A 13888-nucleotide genomic window follows, 5' to 3' on the forward strand; every position below is an offset into this window, starting at 1 on the left:
AGCTCGGAGACCTCTGAACAAAATGTTCCCGGCTGGGAACTGCAAACAAGTTTGCTCCTTGTTGCAGATCTGACAAAGACCTTACACACCCCAAAGACAGTCCCTCTCGCTCCTCCCTGCCCCCCCGAGCGGCCCATGAAAGAAAGTACTTCCACTATGGCTCTTGGCTGTCACTAATGGAGAGTTATTTCCTGCTCAGGGCTTGCTGGACTTGGCCTCTGGAAATGGGAAATTCCACCCTGAAACCAGCAGGAACTTATTTCACTGACCAAAGTCCGTCCTGTCTCCGTGTCTTTCTGCAGGAATTTTTCCTGTGAGAAACTGGTGGGTTCTGGGGTGGAAAAAGGAGCTTTGTCAAAGTTTTTAACCAGCCTGATTATATCCGCCACAGGAAAAGCATTGTAAAATGAGCCCTTAGTGAATTAGTAATCTACTAAACTAGAATTTAGAAGGAAAATTAATTCAATTAAATCAGGACTTTATTCACAGACTAGAGCTAGCAGGTTTTATTAAAGCCAGTCCACTCTAGCCTGCATCCTGTCTGCAAAAGTAAGGCCATTTGATCACATAAAGCTAATACTCTAAATTAATAAAGCCAGCACTGAGATTATGCGGTACAAGATGAGAAGGCCTTTAGGTCTTGTACTTCAGCTGGAAAAGGCACTGCTTTTGCACTGGTGTGTTTACTGGTTTCCCTTCCCAGCATGTTATGACTTGCAAGTACGCTTCCATGAGTGAAAACAAATCTACAGCTGTTAACTCATCACCCTAACCTATGCACAGTCTGATTTTTGACTTTATGCACTGCAGTACTGCTGTACTTTAAAACACATTAATGTACACACATTTTTCTCTCCCCGGTTCTGTGCAAGGGCTGAGCACATGGCGAGCCAGGAAGATGTGGGTTATATGTCTCTAAACATGGTTTCTAAGCAGTCTGAATTTAAATATCATCAGGTTAAACAGATGCAAGAAGAAAATGACCTCTCTGACTGACAGGCACGGAGCAAAGCTGTGTGCGGGGAGTTTGCACAGCAGAGCCGACCAGCTGCGGCAGGGGCAGAGGAGGAGCAGGGAGCCCGCGGGCAGCCAGCCATGTGGCAAAGGGAGAGCTCGAGCTTTCGGGGAAAGGGAGGAAAACCCAGGCAAGGCTGACCTGCCGGGTCCAGAGCACTGCCAGCTCCCCTGTTACAAGCGGCTGGCAATGGCCAGGACTTTCCCACAGGCATGGTTTTGCAGGGGTAAGGTTTGGAATAAAAAGCCATAAATGGAGTTAGAAAAGAGAAAAAGTGAAGAAGCATTTAATGCAGTGGTAAATGAGATTATTTTTGTCAGAACAGTAAAGGATAAGGCCAAAAGGAGCAAAGTACAATTCTTGGCCACAGGCTCTGGTGTCCTTCTGGCTGGTTTTGCAGGACCAGTGGCACTGAGGAGGTCTGCAAGAGGCTCTGCCTTTGCTCCTGCAGCCAAGCTATCGCGCTCCCCAGCCAGCCCTCTGTTTCGCCTCCCGTGGCTGGGCTTAGAGCTTGGCAGCCCTGGGTGAGGCACCCCCAGCGCCGTGCCTCGCTGCCACCCGCGTCCCCCTGGCACCCAGGTCCCACAGAGCATATGCTGCCCGTGACCAGCGCGCAGGCGAGCAGCTTCCCACATGTGCTCCCAGGGTCTCCCGATTGGTGTGCTCGGCAGAAGGGGCTGGCCCTTGAAGTCAGCTCCTGTGCCTGTGACAGATGATATTTTTATGCAAGAAAACAAAACCAGGCTATCTGATGGACTGCATTATCTTTCCACACAGCTTGGAGCTACAGCTGCAAAGTAAGAAGTTTTATGCTTAGACTTTCAAACTGTGAGTGGAATTCAAACAGCAGTTTTAAACACCTACTTTTTTTTTTTTTTTTACTTTTGTGTCTGTGTCTGTGTGTGTGCAACTTTGCATGAAGTATATATATCTGCATAATAACTTTTCATTATCAAGCAAGCTGTTGCAAATTCTTGTAAGATGAAATAATTACTGCTTTGAAAAACTTCACTAAGTGTTAGCTGCATTTGCAGCTGGACGAATAAATGTATATTGAGGAGGAGGATGATGCTCTTTTCAGTGAATGCAATTAGTCTAGCTGGAAATGGTTTCAAATTATCTTTTCCACTGGAAAATGTGTTTGAGCAGACTGGTGGTGTTGAGGGAGAATCTCCCGGGATTTATCAGCAAATGTCAGGCTGGTCTCTGTGTCTTTGTCATGGGCGTCATTAGATGTTTGCTTGTGTATGGATAGGGATTAGGTTAAAACCTGCTGTTACCATTGTGTGGCACTGCGCTCGCCAGATGAAAAATCTGTTGGTACCAGGTGTTAGCAAGCTGGCCAGTTAACGATGATTGCAGGAAATCAGTTTAAGAGAACATTGTCCATTATGATGCAGATTTCTAGTAATAATTTTAATGTATATATAGCACTTACTAGTGCACAGGAGGATCAGTCTTGTAGCTGAAACATTAAAAACCTGCTCTTTCTTGCATGGGTTTGAATAGGAATAATGAAATGGTTTTCCGTGGGAGAGCTCTAGTGGCTGATGCCCAGGTCAGGGGTCCAAACCTGAGCAGACTTTCTGTGACCCCAGGCTTGTGGTATTTTTACTTTCCTATGGGAACTGTCCAGGATGGTCTAGGATGACCTTTGTCATCCAAGGTTGTTATTTTATATACAGAGTTGAGTGAAAAGAGCTGTATGTTGGAACTTTTCTTGATTCACTTAAATGTTAGTAAAAGTTGAGATACATGCTTTTAATAATAATAAAAAAAGTTGTTTCAAATTCTGTCTGGATTGTTCCACAGCTCTCTCTAGCTACCCGAAACAATCCAACACCCTTCACAATTTAACATATATTTTCTTTAGAAAGCAAACAACTTTATGTTTCTGTGCCTTGGCAAGTGCATTTCATCAGTTTATACTTTTATATTCTGGTGGACCCAGGTGAAATTCAAAGGTGACATGAAAAGAAAAATCAGTGGCTTGTTATTGCTAACTCAGTGTGACAGAAATCCCATCCCCTGTGGATACACCACCACTCATTCTCCATCTGGGCACGTCCAGATGACACAGCAACACAAACACCATTCAGATGAGGTGTGGGCATACAAGTGCAGTTCTGCTGAATTAGTCAGAGCATATAACATGGGATGTATACCAGCTTTGTACAACTGGCAATGACGCAATGCAGTCCATTGCCTGGTACAAAGTAAATGTCAATATTTCTTTAACAAATGAACTGCTAGAGTAAATCTATACTATTTTGCTAGTCTTACATCATTGGTTGCAGAGTTTTTGTTACAGCACTGGGATCTCTAAATTCAGATTTACAGTATCGTCAAGCTATGGCCTGAATGAATCTGAACTTACTGGAAACAATACGGTGATGATAAATTTCCCTTACCTTCATTCCTTTCCTGTATCTTTTGTTGGTCACTACAGCAGGGACACCCTGGATTTGTCTAGCAGAGCAAAACAGTGTTTTTCCCAAAGCTGAACTTGACACATTGACAAAAATGCTCCCACAGTGAAAATCAAGAAATGCAATGTATTTCAGCCAGAGGGGCTGTCTTAATTGATGCGGAGGAAATCCTAAATGGAAGACATTTTAACCAAAACTGTGAATTAATGTATAATGAATCAGTGTTCTGTGTTGAACAAATTGCAGTATTTTTATTTCAATGTTAAAATCAATCCATTTTCTTTCCATTTCCTAAAATATAAAATGAATGTAAAAAACCCCCAACAACTCTAGGCACATACAGATATGCTTTTCAGTGGCCTGTCCTTTAAATGCTGATGTAAAGTCTTTAAACTAAAGGGCCTCTTTAATCCTTATAATGTAAAACATTTCCTTTTCATGTGACATAGTCTGGTTCTTCTTGTTCCCTTAATTTGGCAATCTTTATTAGATATTGCTACCTAGATAGAATGGGCCAGACTCTCAGGCAAGCGTGAATAAAGAATAACTTCATCAAAGTCACTGAGATGACTCTGGGTTCATTCCAGTGTGACCAGAGTTGGAATGTGGCTCAATACATGCAGCTGGCATCCCTGCCAGGCTGGGCGAGGAGGTAAATGAAGGGCTGCTGCAGTGGTGCTAGCAGAAGGATGGCTGTGGTCCTGCCACTTTCCAGTTGCTTTCAACTGCAGCTTTTTCCAAAAGAAAAGATTAAACAGCACAGTCTCACTTCTATTCCACCAACTTCAGTTATGTCTCTTCAAACTATACATGGTTTAGCAGAAAGCTGCTAAAACCAACTACTTGTTGTCATACCTTGTGTAACCCTTTGACATACACCTCAAGCAATAAAGTGCATGTGTGACTATTTTCTTTCCTCCTGCTCAGAAAGATTTTAGGGTTTCCTTGAGAGTTTTTAGGGTTTTTTGTTCTTTACTGGTGATGTTGTTTTAGGAAACTTGGCATCTTGCTGTGAAAGTACGGCTCTCTGTGATACTCTGGGACCTCCTGGATGCTGCTTCCCCATTCCTAGAGAAAGTTCTGTTTCCGCCTCTGTTTTGTGATGATAACCACACTGTTCCCATGGCCACTTACCCAGCAAAATCACTCCCAGGTCTTTGTTGTGGAGAGCCTAATGGGATTATTTTCTCCTATAGGTGGGGCTTCCTTATGATCATTTTGATTTCCCTGTTCTGCATACTAGGATAGTCCAGAGCTGCTGTCCTAAAGAGAGGAAAGGTTTTGTGTGGCTATCTGCAGACTCTGTTTTATCTTCTGAAATTCATCTCAAAGGCATAAGCTGGCCATTTATCAGATGGGAGAGCCAGCTCCCACTGCTATTGCTGGTCAGAAGTGGCTGGTTTGTATCTCTCTTGCTGCAGCTAAAGAACTCAGTTCTGTGATGTTTTTACCAATAGCAATTCACCTCTGCTAGTTGGAAATGTCAAAGCTAAAAAAGGATCTTAAGGGGAGGACTCTGCAGAGGGTCTGGGATGTGGCTGGTTTCCTGGTTACTCTGAACAGGAAACAAAAACATGGTATGTTCAGATTTTAAGGAGTTCATTACAAGTGCTACCTGCTCTGTGGATTTCCAGGGATGCTCAAGTCCTAGACATTCAGCATCACCGAGAAAAAACACCAACAAAGCCAACAGGCAGGAGGGTGCCTGCTCAGCTGTGGTGCTTCACAAGTTCCTAGAATGAAATGTACTCATATCTGCCACTGAAGTGGGGATTAGATGAAGCTAAGGCACAGCTGAACTGTAGCTAAAATAGTTTCCTCTGAAGTACTTTTTATCATTACTCAAATACTTTTGTGCTATGTGGGCATGTTCTCAACAACAGCACTCTATTAGTCCGAAATAACTTCCTAAATTCCATCTGTACAGGCACAAGGTTTACCTGTAACACAAAACATTCATAGAATGTAGGCCTAATTACAAAACTTTTATAAATATTTATAGTATTTTATCAAAACTTTAACCTTTTATAAGTGTTTAGGATTCTGTTGCATCTGGCACTGATGGCAAGAATGTATCACAGGCTGTTGTTTTGGAATAAGTAGTTCCACGAGGAAACTAGAAAAATGCACTTCATGTTTTTATTTTTAAAATTAATATTCTGCTTCCACATGTGTTTGTAAGATGGGGATGTTGTCATGCAGTTAGTCAATAAGGGCTATGAAAGGGATCAAGCAAAAGAAGAGAAGCGGTGGCTTAGCAGATGCAAGAGTCTGCAAAATTCAAGGAGGTTTTTGGGCCTAAGAGATAACATCTCAGCTGCAACACTGCTAATATCACTGTTTTTTCAGGCCTGAGAAGTATCACACTATAATCTCATAAAATATTTGTGAACTGAGGCCTTTGAGTCACCTGAGAGAAGCTGTCCAGAAGCAATGTGTGAAAGGAAGGGAGTTACAGGGCAAAGGGAAGCACTGAAAAAATAGACTCATGTTATACTACACAAATGCTTCTTGAAGCTGAAAATGAGAAAGCACAAAAGCTGGCAAGGGGAAAGATGAGGGTATGAGTAAGAGTCATGTACCTCTGATGCTGTTTTTTTTACCCATTGTGCTATGTGTTTCGTGCCTTAGAGTGAATGAATAATACTCTGTTTTGAAGACAAATTAAGTTACCTTAATTAATGCATAATACATTGTTTTGAAGACAAATTAAATTACCTTAATTAAATCGCTGGTTGTGGATTCTCAGAAAAAAAAGGTGCATCCAGGTGTCAAAGGTAGGTGCATCATTTGGGTTCACACACTTGTAAGTGGGACGTGCAGGGCAGGAGGGAGGTGCACTGCTGAGCAACCCAGACCACAAACTCTCCAGCTCTATCCAGAAAAACTAGAGGGATCCCAAACACAGTCAGTCCCAAAACCTTTACAACCACAACTGGGTTTTCAACATTTAAACACTAGCTGTTTCAGTGTCACTGCATTATGTCCTGAAATTACAGCAGTGTGAACGGCGTATCTGGCCATCACAAAACCCCCTAGCTTTTTCAGCAGTTTGTATAACATACAGAACCAGCAACTGATGTGGTTTAAGTTATGTCTGTCCCTTTATGAATAAAGGGCTAAGAGCCCTTTCCCTGGCATACTACTGCAGTAACACAAATAGAGAAATTAAGTCTATTTTAAACAGGGGGCATTTATAGACCTAAGTTGTGAGCAAACTAGTAGGACTGACTCTAATACTTTGGCATTTAGCCAATGAAAAAAAAAAGACTGAAAATAATTTTGGATATTTTCTGTCATTTTCTCAAGCTGAAACTAAAAATTCCAATCCATATCTTTATGCCTTGATACATATCTTTACAACTTTATATCTTTATACTTACGTGCATGTCTTCATCCCTATCTTTATTAACCAGCGGAATTTAGGCTCCCCTAATTCTAACTCTTAGAAACAAATGTGGATTTACCTTTTGTGCAAGGTAGGATTCTAGCCTTGATGTAAACCAAGAAAATGCATCTCAAAAGAAAATCCAGGCAACTGAAATGGAAAATAATTAAAGGCAACACAAATATTCATGATTTTTAAGCACTTAAGTTTTTAATGGGTGGCTGGAGCAGAGTCCAGTTTTTAGGTTGAACAGTGTTGCAAATCCACTAAACCTAATGAGAATAAAAATAACATATAATTAAGGTGCCTCAATCACTTCATAAACCCTTCAGAGAACTCCCTCCTGTGTAATTTCTGACTTTGGAGCATTCTGCACTGAAGCACAGGAACAGCAACCACATGCAGCTCAGGCTGGGGAGGAAAGGTGAGGGTACTCTGACCATTGTTGTATCAAGCCAGCAATATCAGGAAGGAGGGCTGTGACTATATTTGCTGGAATTTGGCAGGGCTTAAAATTTAAAACATTGCCAAATGCCAAGAGAGCTGTGATACCAATACAGGTTCAGGATATCAGTATCAGCATAGTCTGACATGCCTGAACATGAGCGTCAGTGTTGAGGATGCCTGCGCTGTTGGTATTTCATCATTTTAATTGCAATAACACCTAGAGGTTAAGCCCCGCTGTGCCAGCTGCACATAGTCCGTGGCAGTACACCTACACGGTGTCTGCACTCCATGTGTTCTGCTCTACTCACAAGAAAATACCCATGACCTCAGCTTTGAGGTGGTTTAAGCAACCTCGCCTGGCTACAGGGCAGAGGTAGGTTATAACCTTGCCCACTCTCAATGATAAATCTGAGGCCTTGCCTAGATCCTGCATTTTCCAAAAGCCTTTCCGCTATTTCCATGGAGGGAAGAGAAAATTTTACTCTCTCTGTCAGTAATATGTGGGTGCGAATCCCTGCAGGCTGGGGAGTGACAGCACCGTGTCCTGCCACATCCACAGCAAGTGCCTTCACCCTCGAGAGCATTGCACAGGCTGCAGGAGGCACGGCTGCTGCTCCCTCCAGCGATGCCCCTGGGTTTAGTGGGAGGGATGCCAGGAGGTGCTCTGGCAGTCCTTCCTGAAGCAGCTACTCAGGCACAGTGGAAGAGTGCTGCATTGTCCCTTGGGCACCATTGCACTCAGTTACTCCATCATCCCTCCAAAGAACTCAGGCACCAAGCTTCAACACCTTAAATTACACCGCTAGGATCAGGAGCTGTGATGCCTCAGGTGGATATACGAGTAAGACATGCTAAAACTCACTGACTATTTCCAAGCAAGTAAATAAAAATAACATTCCCCTCATTTTTGTCTCTCACTATCTCCATCCCAACATGGATTAAACAAGCATACAGATGTTAGCAGAAGGAGATGCCAAAGGGTAGGATGTTTTATATAGATTATTTGCATGCACAACTCACGTATAGTCAAGAGCAGTGATTTCAGGTGCTGCCAGCTTGGCTGTCCGGTACTGAAAACAGAGAGGAGCATGCCTCTTCCACGTCCCAAATACGATTTTCTGCAACACTGAAGTTGGCAGTCTGTAAGTGATATATCTACTCTTCATTACTGCTCTTCAATGGGGTACAAAGACTTTGGGATGTAGGCACTGTTCCTTTTTTACATTTTGAAGTTGACCTCCATTTACATCTTCCCCCAGACCTCAAATTGCCAAATCCTTCTGAGAAACATCTCTATGGAATTGAGATGCCGCTCCATACCCTTTGTAAATGCAAATTAACTAATCTTGCAGGAGTAATTGACAGAAAAGTAATTTCCCTTTATCATGACAAACTATTGCAGTATGAGAGTAATGACTACAATTTAAGCAACTATGAATTGTGCATTAGGGAGCTCTAGGCCTGAATATTGCTCACAATGAAATTTAAATTGCATTTTTTCTGCATCTAGCTGTTTATAAATAACACTGAACTTACAACCACAACAGTCATTTTTGTCTCCAATTTCTTATTGTCACTGACAGTCGAAATAAAAAATATAGCTAGCTGATGGTCAGTGCAATAAATAGAGGTTAAAACACTCTTTGTTGCACCCAAACTTCACTAGAAATGGGAACAAACCAGAACCCTGCATCAAACCACAGCACGGAGTGTAAGAGCTTCAAAAACCTAAGCAAACATTGAGCAGCTAGGATCTCTTCCAACGAGGGTAATAAAAATAATTTTTTTTTTAAAACAAAGAAGAAAAGGATACAAGGCTTCTTGAACTCTGTCATATAGATTGAGATTTTGATACAAAATTCTGGCTTGGACATAACCTCCCTGGTAACTGTACTTAGGTGCAGAAGAGTAAGTAGTTTAATATGCATTGTAGTAGTCTCCAAAACCTGCTGAATCCTGCACACTCAAGTACTTGCACAGGTGTGCTGTAAGCTCTACAGCTTTCAGTCATTTGTAATGCACTCCATGCTTGCATCCATGGTGCAGCAAGAACCCTCTTGTACTGTGCCGGGCTTCCCACATGCTTGCCGCTGAAATCCTTTGTGAGACTGATCTTCTTGTGAATAAGGGATAACTAAGAGACAGTCCTGCTGGTGGTTTTGATATGGCTATTTTTACAGCTCATCAGCATGATAGAGTACACCAGCAATCCTCTCAGAACCACTGCAGATCTTCCCAGAGGGTTGGAGCTCAGGGTCTGGCACCCATTCTTTACGTGTGTTTTACTATGTGTGGACACGAAATCCATGAGGGCATTTCTTAGGAACGTCAGAGCAGGTTAAGTTGCCCATGCAGCTTTAGTCACAGCCATCTCCACGCTGCATTTTATAGGTGGGATGAGCATAGTCTGTCCTTTACCCCATGGACAGTGATGCTGGAGCTGGTAAAGGCAGCCCCATCTGCAGTGGGAGTGTGCTGCTTTTCCTCCAGCCCAGTGCCACATGCATATACCCAGAAACTCTCTGCTTCTTGAAAATGCTTTGTCTGAGAAATGCGGTGCTACCCAAAAAGTAGGAGAGCAATGTGATAACGTTTTCTTTGTATATATTTAAAATACCTTTTATTGCTTTACAGTTTAGCCATTGTCCTCTAATTTCTCCCTGTTTTTACAATAGGAATGAGTCCTCAAGGGCTTCAAAGAGCAAAAAGAATGCGATGAGGCACAGGGTGGGATTGGTAAAGCAGACATAGGGCATGGCATCAAGAAATGCAAAGCACAGCAGACATGGGCATTGCTGTATGAGCACTGTCTTGACTAAATGGAAATGAGCATCTATTACATTTTTATAAATGAGGCAAAAATAATCATAGGTAGAGATAAACTAGCTCCAGTGTGAATACAAGCTCTGCTGCATGCTCCTCTGTGATAATGGGATGATTTACTGATGTAAAGAATTTTTTTGCTGCAGTCTGTGAATTAGCTAGCATAGCTGTGTATGCATGATATAAAAAAATACCCTGGTTTTGTAATGGCCCTCACAGGGAGGGTGTAAAATATCTAGAAGATCAGTGGAAAAAAAGACAGGCTGAAATAGCAATAAAGAGGTAAATGAATAATTTTGTGCATGCAGGGCTCTTCCTTAGGGTTTTTTTGCAAGTATCCCTAACACTGGTTTCTCTGACCCTTTCTTACCACTGTAATGTTAGAGAGGTACAGATATCACAACTATCTAATTCCTGTGAAGGAGCAAAGGAAATAAATAACCTAAAGATGCAAATTCCTGTGCTGCCAAAAAAAAAAAAAAGATCATGATTAATGGAAGACATAGTTTCATGTGACAGTTAGTGGGAATTTACCTTGAAAAAAGGAATATTCAGTCTGAAAACATACACCTTGAACCTGGTTGCAATTGAAAGCCACTACAGTAGAACAAATTGGAAACCTTTTAGTAGTGGTTAAAATATTTTCTTTTTAACTGAGACCTGCATATTAGCTTCAGTCTGAGAATAAATATTTTGAGTCAAGAATTTTTTGATAGAAATCTACAATTACATTTGCAATATTGCTGGTATCCATCTACTTAGCAAAGACTCTGACTTTATTAGCTATTTAATCATCTGAAATACTCTATTACCAAATGCTCAGGGAGAACAATGTCTCTGTCAGATTCTGCAGCTGTTGGGTTGTGTGTTTAATAACCTGTTATATTTCAGACCCTGTAGAAATTAGTCATTGAAACTATTCTTCTTTTAATCAGTCCCCAGATTAAAGATATAGCCAAACTAAATCTTTCTTTGAAGGTAGCTTAACAGTTTTCATCCTCACCTAAGATTTAGATTCCCTCAAAGTCTCTGTCAGCAATCTGTGTTCCTCCAAAATGTTTTAAAAGTTACGATTTTGAGGTCATGTCCTAGTGTGTGCTGCAGCTGATGGGGACTCTGCTGTGACCTCAGTGGGAGCAGGGGTGGGGAACACCTGGTGATGTGCCTCCAGAGCCGAGGCACCCGCAGGTTATCTAACCAGCAATCCTATCTGATGATGAACCTCCAAACTGCCAAGAAAATGATGGAAATAAGGCCACACTTGCCAGCGGGGATGCAGTTCTGATGTAAATGGGAGTGACTGACTCCCAGTCCCTCTCCTCCTTTCTCCATGTGGTTGCCTCCTGGAGGCAGCCCCAGGCAATATGACCTGGGGGAATATTATTCACCATGCTCTGTCCAGCTCCATGTCTTTCCTCCAGGAGACACTGTGGGGACAGAACTGCAACAGGAAAGTCTCCAGAAGTTTGGCAGGGCTTAGAAAGCATATAAAAATGTTAGAGACCATGTGCCTCATTCTACTGGTAGTGCTGCACCCATAAGTAAATCCCACATCTTTTCTGCACACAAGGTGTCTCTAGCCAAGTTAGTCAAGGAGACCAGCCTTTGCTAACTATGTTATTTGGCTAACAGCTTTAGGGATGAGTCAGTGTCAACAGCTTGTAGAGCTGAGGCAGCCAAGAAAAGCCTTCCGAGGAGCCCAAGCCTTGTAGGCCAATACACTAAGTGAAGAAAACACTGGAATTCAGAACAGGGAGGGTAACTAATGCTAGTCTTCATTTGAAATATTGAATTATACAGCTGAGGAATAAAATAACCTAGTATCTAGTCTGTTCCTCTGCCACTACCATTCTCTCCATTGCATTCCTTTGCCATGAGTTCAGCCTGTATCATCTCCTGTTGCTGATCCCAGATTAAGCTAGCTGAAAGGCACAGAGTACGAGGGAAAATGCTGCTTTTCACAGATTGCAAACCAAGACCATGTAGTGCGTTTCCCAAGTATTAGGACTCCAGGGGCAAGAGAATTGACTTACAGCTGGTTGGGGAAGGTTCTGCAGCTGCCTGGAGATGGGAAAACAAAACGGTGTTTTTATTTTTATGTTGTTAATGAGAGATCAGGGTGGGTCTCTACAGCTGGAAAGACAAAGGGCAACTGGAAGTCAGGGCTCTTACACAGATTCAACAGATGTCTCCTAGCCTTTATGGAGTTGATGGTAATGAGACCAATAGTCCCTAGCCCTGCCTATAGTGAAAATTTTATGTGGTGGGAGGACTTTTCTTCACGGTACACTGACTGCACTGACAGTCAGATGGCTTCAGAGCCCCACTTTGCTCCAAACTTATCCACACCAAGGGTTGGGGAGATGAGACGGCAGCAAAAAATCAACCAGGTAGAAGTAGAAGAAGTAGAAAGAAGTAGAAATCCCCATTCTAAATCTGACTAAACACTGTCAGATGAATATGAGCTGCAGGGTACCACAACAGAAGTAGGTTTCAAGGAGAGATTTTGAACATGATTTTACTAGCTTAGCTATATTAAAAATTAAAATTAACAGTATTAAAAGTTTTTAACTATATTAAAAGCTATGTTTAAAGTTTACTGGGTTAACTTTAAATATGAGGGGAAGGAAAGGAAAGCAAGAGTGGCAGATGATAGACTGAGAGATGATAAGCTGATCTTCTGAAACCAGGATGCAAAAAGCTTTGTTTTATATGGATTTAAATAAGGTAGTTGAGAGGGTGTCTGAATATTGCAAAGACGATGGGATGCTGGCCTAACATTACCAGGATCTGGCCTTCATACAGCAAGATACAAGCATAGTCAGCCTAGAGAGCGGACACTTTTGGTGATGCTTTGTGGGCTGTTGTATTGTCACAGCAGCAGTAAAATGAAGGACAAGAATATCCAAGCAACATTTTAGTGGCATTGCATGTAACTTGTTAAGTGTGTCAGTAGCCCACTTAGATCATACTGAAGGGCAGTCCAAATTATTTGAATTGCTTTCTTTAGGAAGACTGATGTGCCTTTTGCCTTCAGGTAGTGTCCAACCTTCCCAAGTCTGGTTTCTGCACATTCTCAAAACTTCTGATTTCTGTCCAGCCTTCCAGTTCCTTGAAGATTTTTTCTCCTTTTCTTCCTCTGGATCTTCTGTGCTGGCCTTTCTCTGCGCCTAATGCATGTGTTATCATACTGACTGGCATATTCTCTGAATTAAAATTCTTCTTTAAAGTACTTTACTACTGGGTAGGCCTCCAGGGAAAACTGCCTCTTGCACTGTTGCCTGTTTCATTTATCCTAAAACATATCCTCAGCCAGGTTTGAGCACATCTGTTTCACACATCCTTTATTTTATGTCACTTCTCAGCCCCCCTCACTTTTCTCCTTCCTGCTCCATTGTTTTAATTCTCTGTGTTCATCTGATTTATGCTATCAGCTCTGCCAATTCTCTATTTGGCCCAATTCTCACCCTAATTACAGAGATTTACTCCACAAATATGGAGTGAGTGGAATTATTCTGGTGTTGCTGATGCACCAGGATTTGAATCTGGGACTGATTTCTTTTTTTTAATGGCATGCATGATTTTGGCAATATCATTGCTTCTTACTGTAATGGTCTGCCTAACAAACGATGTCATCCGGCAAACATGAGTCGCTGAAGAAGCTCCTGTCATAACTGGAATAAGACAGTATTCCCTGTTGTCTAAGCCATCAAACCAACGTGTCAGATAGGCTAGCCTTCAGCAGTTTACAGCAGGAAAAACTTTAAAGACTAAATTTCTTCTGAA

The 13888-nt window shown here is 42.0% G+C and overlaps 1 protein-coding gene across 1 annotated transcript in view; it reads left to right on the plus strand.

Moving 5' to 3' along the window:
- The first annotated feature begins 1732 nt into the window (after nucleotides 1-1732).
- Nucleotides 1733-13888, plus strand: part of STARD13 (StAR related lipid transfer domain containing 13) — a 296712-nt gene continuing 284556 nt past the window's right edge. Inside the window, exon 1 of the mRNA XM_040583322.1 lies at nucleotides 1733-1812. The gene's annotated coding sequence lies outside the window, so the exon portion shown is untranslated. The remainder of the gene's footprint in view (nucleotides 1813-13888) is intronic.

This window comes from Falco naumanni, chromosome 2 (genome assembly GCF_017639655.2).
Source record: "Falco naumanni isolate bFalNau1 chromosome 2, bFalNau1.pat, whole genome shotgun sequence".
In the NCBI taxonomy this organism is placed as follows: domain Eukaryota; kingdom Metazoa; phylum Chordata; class Aves; order Falconiformes; family Falconidae; genus Falco; species Falco naumanni.